Here is a 15,371-nt window from a genome sequence, read left to right on the forward strand (position 1 = left end):
AGTTCATTGTGATTGTCCAAAGCAAACAATAGGTCAGGTGCAATGCTTTGACCAATCACAGCACAATTTGGCAGAGGTAGAGGGGACATCACCGCTGGCTTCGCCCAGTTGTTTACATTTGACTGGTAAATGTCAGATAGCGGCGAGTGCCGGGTGAGTGCGGATGGGTCAGTGAGTCGGAGTCATCATGACAATTGATTGATGATGGATTACAATGCTGGAACCTTTTTTGGCTTTTTTTTTCAATTAAAGGACTTGTCAAAAACTGTTGTATTTTTATTCACAATTGACACTTTTTTGGTGAATGGGTAAGGATATTATGTACCCCATACTCATTCACAATGGGGAGGCCAGGATCTGGGCACTTTTCTCCCCCATTTTTGGGAGGTGGGGATCCCCTTAAAACTCCTATCCAGCCCAGGGTTGTGGGGAAGAGACCCTTGTCCATACCAACTTGGGGTCAAGTTGCTTTGGGGGGAAAAGTGCCCTATGTTGAGGGGATGTGGCCTGGTATGGTTCAGGAGGGAAAGCGCTCTCTTTCGCCCCCTTTCCTGGCCTGCCAGGCCTGTGCTCGGATCAAGGGTCTGGTAGGAATTTTATGGGGGACCCCATGCTTTTTTCCCCTCAATTTTTGGAGGTGGAGTTCCCCTTAGAAGTCCCACCAGGCCTAAAGGGCCTGGTATGGCATTTAGGAGAAACTCCACGCACTTTTTCCCCAGATTTTTGGAAGGTGAGGTTCCCCTTTAAAGTCCTACCAGGCCTAAGGACCTGGTATGACTTTTAAGGGGAACCCCATGCACTTTTTTTGGAATTTTTGTACTGTGGGGTCCCTCCTAACCTGACTACCTAAAGGGTCTGGTATGGATTGGGGGGAATCCCAGGTTGTTGGTTTTTTTTTTTTTAAATAAAAATGTCATTTAAAAAAAAAAATAGTCCTGCTGTAGCAGGTTTTACACATTGTACAAATGTGCAACGTTGCAGGTAGTTTAAAGGAATTTTTCTTCCTTTTTTACTTTTAGCAATGAAAAATGACTCCCCCTTTAAAAACTGTACTTTTTGAATTTTTTTTTTAATTGACTCATGCAGTACCCGAGTCCCCATACCACTTTTATGGCCAATAACTTGCATATAAGCCTTCAAAATGGGCACTTTTGCATTTTCAAGTTCGAGTTCCATAGACTTGTATTATGTTTGACGTTCACGGTTGAACTTCCATTTGGTTCAATACTTGACTGCGAATCGAACAGGGGGGTGTTCGGCCCATCACTAGTGAATACCCTGCACCCATGGATGATATGCCACTGCACCAAATTGGAATAATGTGAAAGCTAAAAAATACCTACATGTGCAAAATATGTAATGCCAGATTATGTTGTTGCTGGCTCTGTCCATAAGAATCTTACTGTATTGTGAACAATTGGTGTTTTTACCATGTCGCCCTCGAAGTCACATAAAATAGAGGATCGTCACCCGGCAGTACTGTGTTTGTTAATTTTTTTTTCTTTTTTGTTGCATTGGTAAAGGCTCCGCATGCCCTCTAGCCTCGAAATGACCACAGCTGATTTTAAAGATTCTTGACTTCAATAGGATTCAGATTAAAGAGCACATTTTCCAGGGTTCACAATGAGTTTGGTGAATGGTCAACTAATCGAACCCAAGTACATTTGCTGATCAGTGTTTGTAACTGTCTGAATGAGAAGTCTTTGTAAACAAACATTTATACAAAGAATAGATGCAGGATTTAACTCTAATTATAAAAAAAATAGATATTTGATCTAACCCAGGATCCTTAAACTACGGCTCTCAGGCCACATGTGACCCGTCGAGGACATTTATCAGGCCTGCCGGCAGGGGCGTATTTGCCATGAGGATGGGACACTAAGTACAGGGGCGGGCAGGGGGCTGCTGTATCTTACCTGGCTCCGTGTCCCAGTCTCACGATGATCCAGTCCAGGAAGCGCTGCTCCTTCATTCACTCCGGCTGCTCCCTCACTTGATGTTTGCGCTGCCGCTCGGCTCCGCCTCCTCACCGATGATTGAGCACCAAAACTGTAGCTCAGGAAAGGCACACAGGCGGCCAATCACCTGCGAGGAGGCGGAGCAGAGTGGCCCCGCAAACACTGAGTGAGGGAGAGGCCGGAGTGAATGAAAGAGGACAGCTGACCGCCCGGTAAGTGTGCCATGCAGATGGTGCTGCTGCAACCAGGTATGCTGGCTGCAGCAGCACCATGCTGGAACAGGGGTCAGCAAGTTAAGTGTCATTGGTATCAGTGGGAGGAATAGTGCCCCATCATTGGTGTCACTGATACTAATGATGGGGCATTATTCCTCCCCCCACTGACACCAACGATGGGGCACTATTCCTCCCCCCACTGACACCAACGATGGGGCACTATTCCTCCCCCCACTGACACCAATGATGGGGCACTATTCCACCCCCCACTGCCACCAACGATGGGGCACTATTCCACCCCCCACTGACACCAACGATGAAACACTATTCCTTCCCCCACTGACACCAATGATGGGGTACTACTCCTCCCACTGACACCAATGTTGGGACACTATCCCCCCCCACTGACACCAATGACGGGGCACTATTCCCCCCCACTGACACCAAGACATACTATTCCTTCCACTGACACCAAAGATGGGGCACTATTCCTCCCACTGACACCAATGATGGGACACTATTCCTCCCACTGACACCAATGATGGGACAATATTCCTCCCACTGACACCAATGTTGGGACACTATCCCCTTCCCCCACTGACACCAATGACGGGGCACTATTCCCCCCCCCCCCCACACTGACACCAACAATGGGGCACTATTCCTCCACCCACTGACACCAACAATGGGGCACTATTCCTCCCCCCACTGACACTAATGATGGGGCACTATTCCTCCCACTGTCACCAATGATGGGGCACTATTCCTCCCTCTGACACTAATGATGGGGCACGTTTCTTCCCACTGACACCAATGATGGGGCACTATTTCGCTCCATAAGACACACTTGGGGGGAAATGTCTGTGCATCTTATGGAGCGGCCGGCCCAGTATTCCCGCTGCCGTTGTATGTCCGCAGTCTCTGGTGATTTCATGTACTATGTCCGTAGTCTCTGGTCATCTCCTGTACTGTGTCTGCAGTCTCTGGTCATCTCCTGTACTATGTCTGCAGTCTCTGGTCATCTCCTGTACTATGTCTGCAGTCTCCGGTCATCTCCTGTACTATGTCCGCAGTCTCTGGTCATCTCCTGTACTGTGTCCGCAGTCTCTGGTCATCTCCTGTACTGTGTCCGCAGTCTCTGGTCATCTCCTGTACTGTGTCCGCAGTCTCTGGTCATCTCCTGTACTGTGTCCACAGTGTCTGGTCATCTCCTGTAGTATGTCCGCAGTCTCTGGTCATCTCCTGTAGTATGTCCGCAGTCTCTGGTCATCTCCTGTACTATGTCCGCAGTCTCTGGTCATCTCCTGTACTGTCCGCACTTGTTCTTAGTTTTTTTTTAAAACTCTAGTCCGGCCCTCCAACGGTCTGGGGGACAGTGAACTGGCCCCCTGTTTAAAAAGGATGAGGACCCCTGATCTATACTGTGTTTTATGAGTAAAGGCATTTTAAATTAAGCTAAACTGTGGATTCAGAAGTATGAATGCAATGGTATGTTAATGCAGGGCCCTTTTAGGCCAAGATTAATGGGCTGTTTGCTTATGCATCTCTAGTCAGCAGGAGCTCATTCACACGCCTTTTACATTAGGGTGAGCAGCTGTGCAACCACTGGCCATAGACTGCAAAAAAAACCTAAGATTTCAATGTCTTTTCCGAGAACTTTAAAAATGAAATATAATGATTAGATAGATACAGAGTTGAAGTGCTTTTATTGCTTGCTTGGACTATGTAAATAATTTAATGTGCATGATCTGTGCACTGGTTCACTCTAAGGGTTAAACCTATGTAAACCCAAAAGCAAAAATGTAATTTCTTTCTCACTTATTGAGGAAAACAGAACTCAGAAACTATTTGGTTGTAAATCCTCCTATAGGAGGATTTGGACACTAGAGAACAAAAAACACTGATCAGTCTGGTATAATCCTTTCCACTCCCAGAATGCCTTGATTTTGCTAGTGTCCTAGAAGGGTGGATGCTTTTTCTCCAGTAAGAAAAGTTTAACTGTTTTTGTTAGCTGTTTTTTTCAGATTATACAAGATTTTTTTTTTCATCAATCATGGCTTCCCTACATGCTGCTTTAGCTGGTCTCTTTATGCAGCTATCTGCATAAATAAAAAGGGATCCAATTTTCCTTCTATCTCCCTAGTCGCTGAGTATTTAAAGTTTACACTAAAATCCCTAAGCTGCTGTGTGGACAGGTAAGTGCATATCTCTCTTATTTTCTGTGTTAACTTTCCTTTCAGTGAATTTGCAGAGAACTCTTTAGTTGAAATGCTGGGCTGTGGAGCAGGCACGCAAACAGCATGCCCTTTGAGCAGAAATGAGCGACCTGCTTTCAAGTTCCATTCAAACGAACTTAACAGAAGTTTGGATGCCGAACCGAACCCAATTCTGTGTTTTGTTTTGTTTTTCTCTGCATTGTGGCTCTTTCCAGACCTTTGTGCACTGTGTTAGTAAGCCTTGGAGAGTTTTCAGGTCCAGAGCTGTATGGTCTAGGTATGACCCCGTCTCTGAAGATTCCCTTTGTGAGTAGGCCTTGCAGACTGAGTATTGGGAACTTTGTTTATTATCACTGTAGGATGTCATTATTATCCCTTTTTTCCATTGGTTTACCATGAAAGGGATTTCAAATAATCATTGACACAGTACTGCATTACTACGTGGAGTGTCATTCTTGGGCAATCTGCTCACTTGTTTCTACCATTCAGTGTGAAGTAGCACCTTCCCACATACCTGCTGCTCCTAATTGCAAGGGACATGTGGTTCAACCTCAAGTTAGTCTTTGCACCTGCCTACAGTGGCCAGGTCACCTTCGATCATCTCAACCTCTTCTGCTTCCACCAGCAGGTTTGTGAGTACTAAGGCTTTGCCTAGGATCCCAAGATAAGTTGTCCCTACTCGGCAGCACAACACATCAGATCCCAGACACACAGGGAACACTTCTGCTTTACAAGGTTCCTCCACCATATAATCTACTAACACTTCTGGGCAGCCTCAGGTGTTCTCTTTTGAGGGCTTGAAACCAACAGTCTGGAATGTTGTCCTCTACTAAAGCCCCTACACTCCTCGAAGTCTCCTCCTTGGAGGTGTTGGCTCCCTCAGTTCTATTGCACTAGGATTTTAGCACAGTCATACAAGATTTCATGAACCAAATTTCAACCTCAATTGCAGACTCTGACCACAGAAACTATAAGCATACCTCCACTCTTTCCACTGTTGAATCTTTTTCTGATCTGCCCGAAGCCTTCACACCCTTTAACGGTCTGTTGCAGAGACTCTGTCTGATAAAGAATTTCAGAAATCCTCGATGATGTTGTTTCCGAGAAGTCACAGGCAATTGCTTTTGCTCCCAGCGAAAAAAAACTGACAGATTGCTGCATCAACACAAACAAAGTCCTTCTGCTGTGTCTTTGTATTCTGACTGGGGGACTCTGGACTTGCTGCTAGTGCTGATCAGATGCTGGTTTTCCAGCCATGTCCCTTCGTCAAAAGCCAGTCATTAGATATACAACTGTAAACACTGATCAAAAGTTTTTTGGCCAGTATGTACCCAGCTTTAGGGAGACCATTTTGGCTATTTTTGACATGGTGTGCATCAACTTAAAAATGGAAGAACATCTGGTTCTAAGAATAACAAAACCTTTCTGATGCACCCACTAGTCCATATGTTATTCATGGGGACTGGGAGACTCCTGATAAATTGTACATACCTTCTAATGTTTGTGGCCATATGCCCATTTAAAAGTTTTTTTTATTAAGAATAAAATTATTAAAGCATTAACCAGTCCAGTGGATGATACTCTGGTGTTTTAGGATCCCATAGATAAAGATTTGCAAACCTGCCATGACCTTGATGCTAGCCTGTCAAACATTAAAGGAATGGACCAGGCTGATCATTAGGACAGCACAGTGGCTTAGCGGTTAGGACCTCTGCTTGGCAGCCCTATGGTAATTTGTTTGCAACCACAGCACTTGCGTGGAGTTTTCATTTTCCCCCTGTGCCTGCATGGGTTTCCTGGTAAGTTAATTGTCTCCTGTCTAAATTTGCCCATATGTGAATGTGAGTTATGCCCCTTTGATTGTAAGCTACTTGAGGGCAGGTACTGATGTGAATGTACAATATATACGGTATTCAATGTGTGTATATGTACTGAATAAATACTGTATTAGTGCTGTTGTCCTGTAATAAATAAATAAATAAATAAAGAGAGATCCAATTTTCCTTCACACAATTTCCCTAGTTAGTGTTTAAAGTTTATGCCAAAAGCCCCAAGCTGCTGTGTGGACAGGTAAATGCATATCTCTTTTCTTATTTCCTGTATTACCTCTTCTTTCAGTGACTATGCAGAGAACTCCTTAATTGAAATGCTGGGCTGTGGAGCAGGCATGAAAAAAGCATGCCATTTGAGCAGAAAATGTGCAACCTGCTTTCAAGTTCAGTTAAAGTGAATGTCTCAGAAGTTTGTGATGCCAAATCCGAACCCCATTGAAATCAATGGGATTCAAATCTGTCAAATAAAAAATGCCTCATTTCTGGGCTAATAGGCAAGGGGTATAAAAAAAAAAAAGCAGGGGGTTAAGAATTCCCCATGGAAAATTCCAGTAGAGAGGTGTATAAAAACTAATTGATGGTTACAAGAAGCGACTGATATCAGTTATTTTTTCCAGGGGTTGTGCTACCAAATATTAAACTGAGAGTGCCAATAATTTTGTCCAGTCCATTTTTGGGGTATTGTGTGGCATTCCAGAGTAAACCTAACTAATCTTAAAAATGTTCCCTACCACCTCCTAACATTTATGCTGCTTAACCCATGTAAGAAAGATACTTCCGTATGTTCAGCAATGCTGTGGTCAGCAAGGTGATCCCGTGTCGATCAGGGGTGGCTACAGGCAAGAGGAGAGAGAGCACTTAGCAACAACTGGAATGCCTGAGAGTGGTGACATCCCCCATAGGCTTCAATTGCCCATTCATTGTCGGCACTCCCACTGTGATGGCTGCAGATGGCTGACACAGTGGAGTTGAAACACATGGCCATACTGGAGCGGACTGAAAATTAGGTAGTTATATACATCTGTCTTACAAAGGTCAGTCAGCATGGGTGTCAGGAAGAGGGAACATTTTTCAGACAAGTTAGGTTTAGCCTGGAATTCTTCTTTAAGTATGGGAGGGTGAAGCATTAGATGTGCTTTTCTGTAGGAGATAGTTGCTCATAGGGCAGGTTTGGGTCTGATCTCATTTACTGCCCTAAAAACTATCAGTGCCCAGCCCTAAATGTCCAGAACTAAAATACCAGGTGGAAAGCAGTCTGGAGATTTTGAATTGCTGTTTTGTGAGTAATGTTAGTTTGAGGAAATTACATACATTCCAATAAAAGGTGGATGAGAAAAACAGGTGTTTGGTGAGTTCATTGTGACGTTTTTATCTCCACTCCCCTTGCATGAGGAAATCTAGTGATTAACACAGTGTTCCTATTGACAAAGTTAAATACATCATGAAGACGATTGTGACAGACTGTGAGATACAATGAGCGTTGCATAGGGTGAGAAAGTATGTGTATCCTTTGCCAAACCTAACACTTTTATGTGACGTCTGACTGAAGAAATACTACTTTAGTAGAGCTCTATGTGGTGCACTGCAGTTGTCATTGTATCCTTTTTTGTACCTATGAAAAGGGAGATTGGGGTACCAATCACTGGGTGTAAGGTTAAGAGCTTGCTTCATGTATTATTATTATTATTATTTTTATTATACAGGATTTATATAGCGCCAACAGTTTGCTCAGCACTTTACAAAATAATGGGAGACAATACAGCAACAATACAGTTTAATACAAGAGGGTTAGGAGGGCCCTGCTCCTTGGAGCTTACAATCTAATGTAAAAAACGTTTCCCTCCAGAGAGGACCCTGAAGAATGCCAGGTATATTATAGGATGCTGGAGCAGTGTGAAAGACAGTCCAAGTTACTAATTCTTTGATACTGAGAGAATTGTGCTCAGGCCCTCCTCAACCAGTGCCTGGGCCCATCCATTCCAAAGGGGGGACCGGTTCCTGGACATGTGCCATGCAGGAGGGATGGCTGCACTGCATTTTGTTGATGCCGATCCCCTTGTGTCTCCCTCTGCAGCACTGCCAGCTTCTCTTCCTCTCCCTCCCTGTGCTGCAGGGCGATCCAATTCAAGTATCTGTACCCTCATCCCTTGTTCTCCAGGCCCCCCTGTGTGCCCCCCTTTCACTCACTGTCTGGGTCTCCCTGTGCTCCCTCGCAGTGCTGCTAAGCCTTCCTCCTTTCCTCTCCTGCCGGCAGCTGCTAACGACAAACAGGCAGGGGCGTATTTACCACAAGGCAAACAAGGCACTTGCCTAGGGCAGCATTTTTCAGGGGGCAGCACATCCCCTCAGAAGAAGGGATGAAAGAAGGGACACACGCACCATGGGAATCAGGTGGGATCCAAGAAAGATTGCAGGCTGCTTGATGGTGTATGTGGAACCTGATTCCAGGGATGTCCGGAGCTTTGAAGATGAGTGTCTTTCTGTATATCGCCGGGGGGGGGGGGTAGTGAAAGCCTTTCCCGATTGGGGGGCAGGGGTGTTGTTGGGGGGCAGATGATTTTTGTGTTGCCTAGGGCAAAATTCGATTCGTGCATCCGAAGTTTGCTAATCTTCGGATTCGTCGCGAATAGAATTTTTCCAAATCTTCAGAACGAATTCCACTTCATCATGTTCGATTCGCTCATCTCTAATGACCACCTATGAAAAATATTTAAAGGATAGGTTGGTTCCTAGGAGATTGAGGTGGGATATCCCCATTTGTGATGGCCTCCTAGATGAAGAATCATCCGAAGAATGGTTTAATTTCTTTAATGAAAAAGGTCTTGAATTGTTAAAATTTTTATTGAAAAGAGAAGAAAATGAGGAATTTAAATATATAAGTGGGAGAAATTAAAGATAAATTGGAACCGTTTAAAGATTCTCAGGAAATGTCCAATATGACTAAACGACTCAATAAAGATTTGGAAAAATTAGAGCAAGAAATTAAATATAAAAAAGGAAAGAAATATTTAAGGGATCTGAATGACTATAAAAAAGATGTGGTTTTCAAATGGCAATCCATTCCTAAGTCATTGGAAGCCGCATCTGTCAATACCACCCCGGTAAAGGAAGCCAAAGTTGAAACTAATAGGATGCCTACTACCTCACAAAATGACCCATATAGGGATTATAAAAACGCAGACTATATGCGTAATAACTACCATACGCTGAGGAATGGCTGGAAGCCCAATAAGGGACCATATTCCAAGAAATTAAAAAATAAGGGGAATGGTAATTATTGGAAGGGGCAAAATCCACCATATAGACCATCGTATGCCCCAAGGAATAACTATGTACCACATCCACCTAATTATTATGGAAGACCAGATCAGAGACAATATTATGTACAGAGTCCTAGGCAATATCCACAGGACAGATGGTATCAATATGAAAATAGGAGTCCTATACCAGTTTATAACAAGTATGAACCCCTAGATTATGACTATCCAGTAAGGGATTTTTTAGAGAGGGACAGGAGTCCTTTTATAGACAGAGGAAGAAGCCCCCCAAGAGGAGAGGCTGCAGGGCAGGGCGGAAGGCCCAAAAGAAAAAGAGAGTAATTGGGGAGGGGGTATTTAATTTGAGTGGGTCCAGTATCACAAAAGAAGAAATGCTGGTATTGGAGAAAGGACTCAAGTTTGCCCCACCCAAACCAGTTAGTAAATTTGATGTATATATAGATACCCAAAAGTTCATTCGTAAATTAAATATTAAGAAATATTTTATGAGCGTACCAGGAGCTAAGAATGTAACTAGCAATGTTGCGAATAGTAGCATTGTACATTCGAATCTACGGAACAGATCACTTTTTAATCCCCAATTATCTAATAATGGCCAGATAGAAGCTTTCGAGAAAATGGTCAACCAGGATTTGGATAAACTGGTTGTTCCAGAGAAAAAATGTTTTAACAAAAGTTTTAACAATAGTTTACAGACAGGTATTAAGAGGCTTATGAAAAGAGATGATATAATCGTTCGACCAGCAGATAAGGAAGAGTATTTGAAGATTTTTTATTTTGAGTTTGGGGATAATACAAGTGGTACATATAGACAAAACTGAGTACAAGTGGATATTTTTTGTAGACCTGGATCATTTTTGTTTTTTCAGAGATTATGATTATTTAACCACTTCCATAACGGGTACTTTTACCCCCTTCCTGCCCAGGACAAATTTCAGGTTTCAGCACTCTCACACTTTGAATGACAATTGCGCGGTCATACAACATTGTACCCAAGCTAAAATTTTATCATTTTCTTCAGACAACTAGAGCTTTTTTTTGGTGGTATTTAATCACCATTGGGGTTTTTATTTTTTGCTAAATTAACAAAAAAAGACAGAAAATTTTGAAAAAAAAACAGGTTTTCTTTGTTTCTGTTATAAAAGTTTGCAAATAAATAATTGTTCTTCATAAAGTTAGACAAAATTGTATTCTGCTACATGTCTTTGGTGAAAATAACCCAAATTAGTATTTATTATTTAGTCTGTAGGGAAGTTATAGAATTCACAAACTATGGGATATATCTGAAAATTGATCAACCCTGAAGTACTGACAGCCAATCTAGTTTCTTGAGGTCCAAGAATGTCAGAACAGTACAGATATCCCCCAAATGGCCCCTTTTTGCAAAGTAGACAATCCGACGTATTTCATAACAAGCATGGCGAGTTTTTTTAAGTTGTAATTTGTTTGTCATAATTTTTCGGAAATGAAATAAAAAAATGATTTTCACTATTTTTTTTACATACTGTCACCAGTGCATTACAGCGTCATCATATAACTGGCATGGCGGTGATCAGGGGCACTGACTGGTGACAGTACGAAAAAAAAAATTGATCATTTTTTTTTTTTTTTATTATTATTATTTTTTTATTACATTTTTTCTCTTTTTTTAAGATTTTGTTATCATATTTCACTATGATCAAAGTAGTATAATGTTACCATAGTAACATTGTACTACTTTGGGGAAGTGATTTTTTTTTTTTTTTTTTTTTTTTTTTTTTTACACAATTTGCCTATAGCAAAGAATTGCTTTGCTATAAGCAAGCATTTACCTGAATGAAATCGATTCATTCAGGATTTTTTTTTTTCTTAACTGTGATTTGGCCACAGCTAATCACATGACACAGCTGGGATGTGATTGGCCCAGCTTGTGCATGTGATCGCTGTTACCATCCACAGCTAGCCACACTTGTATACAATGGATGGCATGATAGGAAGCCATCCATTGTATACAACTGTCATGTGACCTGCTGTGATTGGTCACAGCAGGTCACATGGTACCGGCAATGGGGCCGGTACTCAGATCTGTCATCGGCCATGTATGAGGTACATGGCCGTTGACAGATCGCGCCGCTGCGCAGCCCTGCGGGCATGCAAACTGCGCATGCCCGAAAGGACGCCATATGACATCCACCTGGAGCGGTGAGGGTTTTTGCCGGCCGCCATTCGGCCATAGGCCAGGCAGGAACCGGTTAAAAGAACATACACAAACATTTTGATTGGCTCACAATCATTTAAAGGAATACACACAGACATTTGTTTTTTTTTTTCACTTTATTCACGTCACATTTTTAAGTTCTTTATTGTGGCTTATTTATAGGCACGTGTGCACATATTTATAAGGAATGCTATCACTCAGTACTGAGCGGAACTATTGTATATATTTTGTATAGAGAATAATGTGATTTCCATTGTGCATGGCAGAGTGACAGCAGATGGAGGAGAAATTGCACTAGTGTGAAAGGGGCCTTCAAATCTTTCACAGAGGTGCACACATGTCTGGTATTCTTTAAGGCTGAGCAGCAGGCATTCTAAATGGCATGCACCTTGGCCACTAGCTCTATAAGCGTGTGGTGGCCCACCTTTATATTATTTATCTGTATCTCAGACCAACACAGGTATATCATTCAACCAAATAATAAAGATCATTAAAAAAAAATGGACTGTACTTTGGTAACTTGTCTAGTGTACAGTATTTGTCATTGAAGAAAGTTTCTATTTCCAGGAGCAAAGAAATCTTGCACATTGGCAAAGCTGCTAGTCACTTCAAATAACTACTCTTTATCTTGTATTCTCTGAAAAGACAAATACTGAAATTTGATTGATATCTATGAGCAACCTGTCCTCTTTTGTTCTAATGTTATTTTCTAACCTTGTCATACATCAGTACTTCAGTCCTAAATTTAGAAAATACCTAAATGCAGAATCAGAATAGCTTTATTAAAGAAGGTCATATATTTTTCGGAAGCCAGAAATATAAAGGAATGGGAGAGGCAACGAAATCTGCATTCATTTTATTGCATTGCAATGCATAGCTGCAGCCTCACTAAGTGATTGTTGGATGCCTTTACAGGCATGCTCAAAAATGTTGGCGTCCCCTGCATTTCTATGACTTCTCATTACTTGAGGTAGGAAGTTCTTGAGAAAAGGGTTTTTTTTGATCCCTAGAACACTGGGTTTTTTTCCTCCTCTCTTTTTTCACCAGGGTCTGGCTCAGCTTTCCTTTTTTACTGTATTTTGGGTATTGCATTCCTGTATGTATTTCTGAACATCAGCACTTATACATTTTAAGTGTAGCTCATTGCACCTAAATGCATGCATGTTATTTGCTGTAATTCAACAATGAAGCGTACATCTTTGTTGTGTTATGCTCGATGTTAAATGGCATACTAGGTTTTCTGTACCTGCTGGGTGATTGTATATGCCCAATACAATCTTATTGCTAAAGCAGTTTGGTTATGTGGTGTGCTTACTCTATACTATAAAAAAATAATACACCACTTCCCCCAGAAACCTGTTGCAATTACAAATATGTAGGCATTCTCATGTTTATTTCTTTGTTTGTATTGGTATTACACAAAAATAGTGGAGAAACAAAAAGCCAAATCTGACACATTCCACGCAAAACTGAAACAATATAACTGCTAGCGACAACCCAGACACATCCCATCTCCTCCACTTAACCTCCTCCTTTGCACTTGCACAGTGCATACAATCCACCACCCACTCCAACTGTAATATCCTTGATCTCGTCTTCTCCAACCGCTGCGCTCCCCACAACCTCACTAACACCCCCTTCCCTCTCTCTGACCACAACCTGATTACCTTCTCTATCTCCTCATCCTCCAACCATTGGCGCTTTATAAATACTGTATAATAATAATGGTATGTGTTGGAAGGCAACTTTGTGGGACAGTGTGTAAGCTCGAAAGAGCAGGCCCCTCGATCCCCTCATGTTTTGCATTGTATTGGTATTGTTCTGTCACATGTTCTGTCCCCCTTTGTAATGTACAGCGCTGAACGAACCATTGGCACTTTATAAATACTGTATAATAATAATAATGGTATGTGTTGGAAGGCAACTTTGTTCTTCAGACATTTAAGGATTGTTACTGTCTGGTTATCAAAGGACAATCTAGCCTGCATCTTGGAACACCAAGCCAATCAGTTGACACAGCAGGGTGTTTGTAACAAGGGGCCGCAAAGCAGAATTCATCTTCTGAGGGATGTTCTCGCATAGGCCTCTCAATGTGATGTGTAGAGGTAGAGGAGCAACAGCCCAGACCTCCTGGTGATGTGAAAAATCAAAATAACTGATTTCCTGACTTGTAGCAACATCAAAGGGGGCCAGAAGAGAGATGTGATGCTGACCTGGGTCAAGAAGCTTCATGGTAATGTAGCAGTACACCCTGGTGGAGACGACAACATACTTCCTAGAGGATGGTTGGGGTAATACCATACTTCTTAGTGTTTAGGAAGGACATAACTTATACATTATGGCTTGTCGCTCATTGGACAGAGGACTACACAGGGTGGGCAGAGCATGTTGTGTCTGTGAGTGCTTTAAAATGCAAAGCCCAGCCATGCTTACGTTCCTCTTTCTACCCAAAGCCCAGCCAGATACTGAAACACGGAAGGATTTATGTAACGTATTATCTCTGCCCCTTATATCTGTATGCTGTGTAATATTCAGTTAGATTTCTATGTTAGTGTTTTACTTTTTTGTAAATAAATAAGACTTTGCTTCTTTGAGCATTGTGTTTATTATTATAGCTAATATTGCGATATATTATTACCATCGTTATTGTCAGAGCTTAGATATACTAGGTAATTCTGGGACCGACAAGATAGAACATATTTTAATATAAGTAGGGGAAAATCCAAAACCACCCCCTATTTATTTTAGTATGTAACAAACTAACAAATATTCTTAGAATGCAGCCTTTTTACATTTTAAAAGTATTAAAACTGCCCCTAAGGTAAGTGATGTAGCAATCTTTGACATGTACTACCCTAAAAATCTCACCAGACCAGTTGCAGCTATAAATCTCCACCCACCCACATATTGCACGTCTGTACATACAATACTTATTCTTAACCTGGACCAGATATTGACAGGAGCTTTCATAATAATGAAAAACACAAAATGTAGTCTAGCTTATAGGTGAATCAAATATGAGCAACCATACAATTTGCATTATTTTGTAGCACGTGGAATAAATGAGCACGACTACTTGCAAAATACATGAATCTTATGAAATCATACTAAGGGGTCTATTTATAATTTTTTTTCACCCAAAATTTACACAACTTTCATCCAAGATTCACACATTTTTCAGTTTAATCTTATTAGAAATATCTGCAAAGATATGTGAATCTTAAGCAAAAAAATTTATAGACAGTCCTCTAAGGCCTCATGCACACAGGGCTTTTTTGCAGCCGCTATCAGGCATGTCAGCAGTTTTTCTTTTTACAGCTTTCAAATGCCCCTCCATGTTATCCTATGTGTTCATACACACAGACTTCTAGCAGCTTTTAGTAGCAGTAGATTTTAGGAGCTGTAAACAGAACCCAGGGCCAGCACATTCTGAAGAGGCAATTTTCAGCTGTAAAAATGCTTGACGCGCCTAAACATATGTAAACGTGTCTAAACGCAGCATGCCGCATTTAGCCGTGTCAAGCGTTTTCCTGCGCTAGTAATCTGATTGGTCACTGTAAAAACACCTAAACCAGGAAATTCCTGTCCTTTGCATTACCCTAGTGGCCTTTTCTCAGCCGTGTGGTTGTGAAGAGGAAAGATGTCTGCAGATGTGTCCCAGCCAGAGCTGATCTC

Source organism: Staurois parvus, unplaced genomic scaffold, assembly GCF_062004578.1.
Source record: "Staurois parvus isolate SC_StPar_1 unplaced genomic scaffold, SC_StPar_1.0 ptg000394l, whole genome shotgun sequence".
NCBI lineage: Eukaryota > Metazoa > Chordata > Amphibia > Anura > Ranidae > Staurois > Staurois parvus.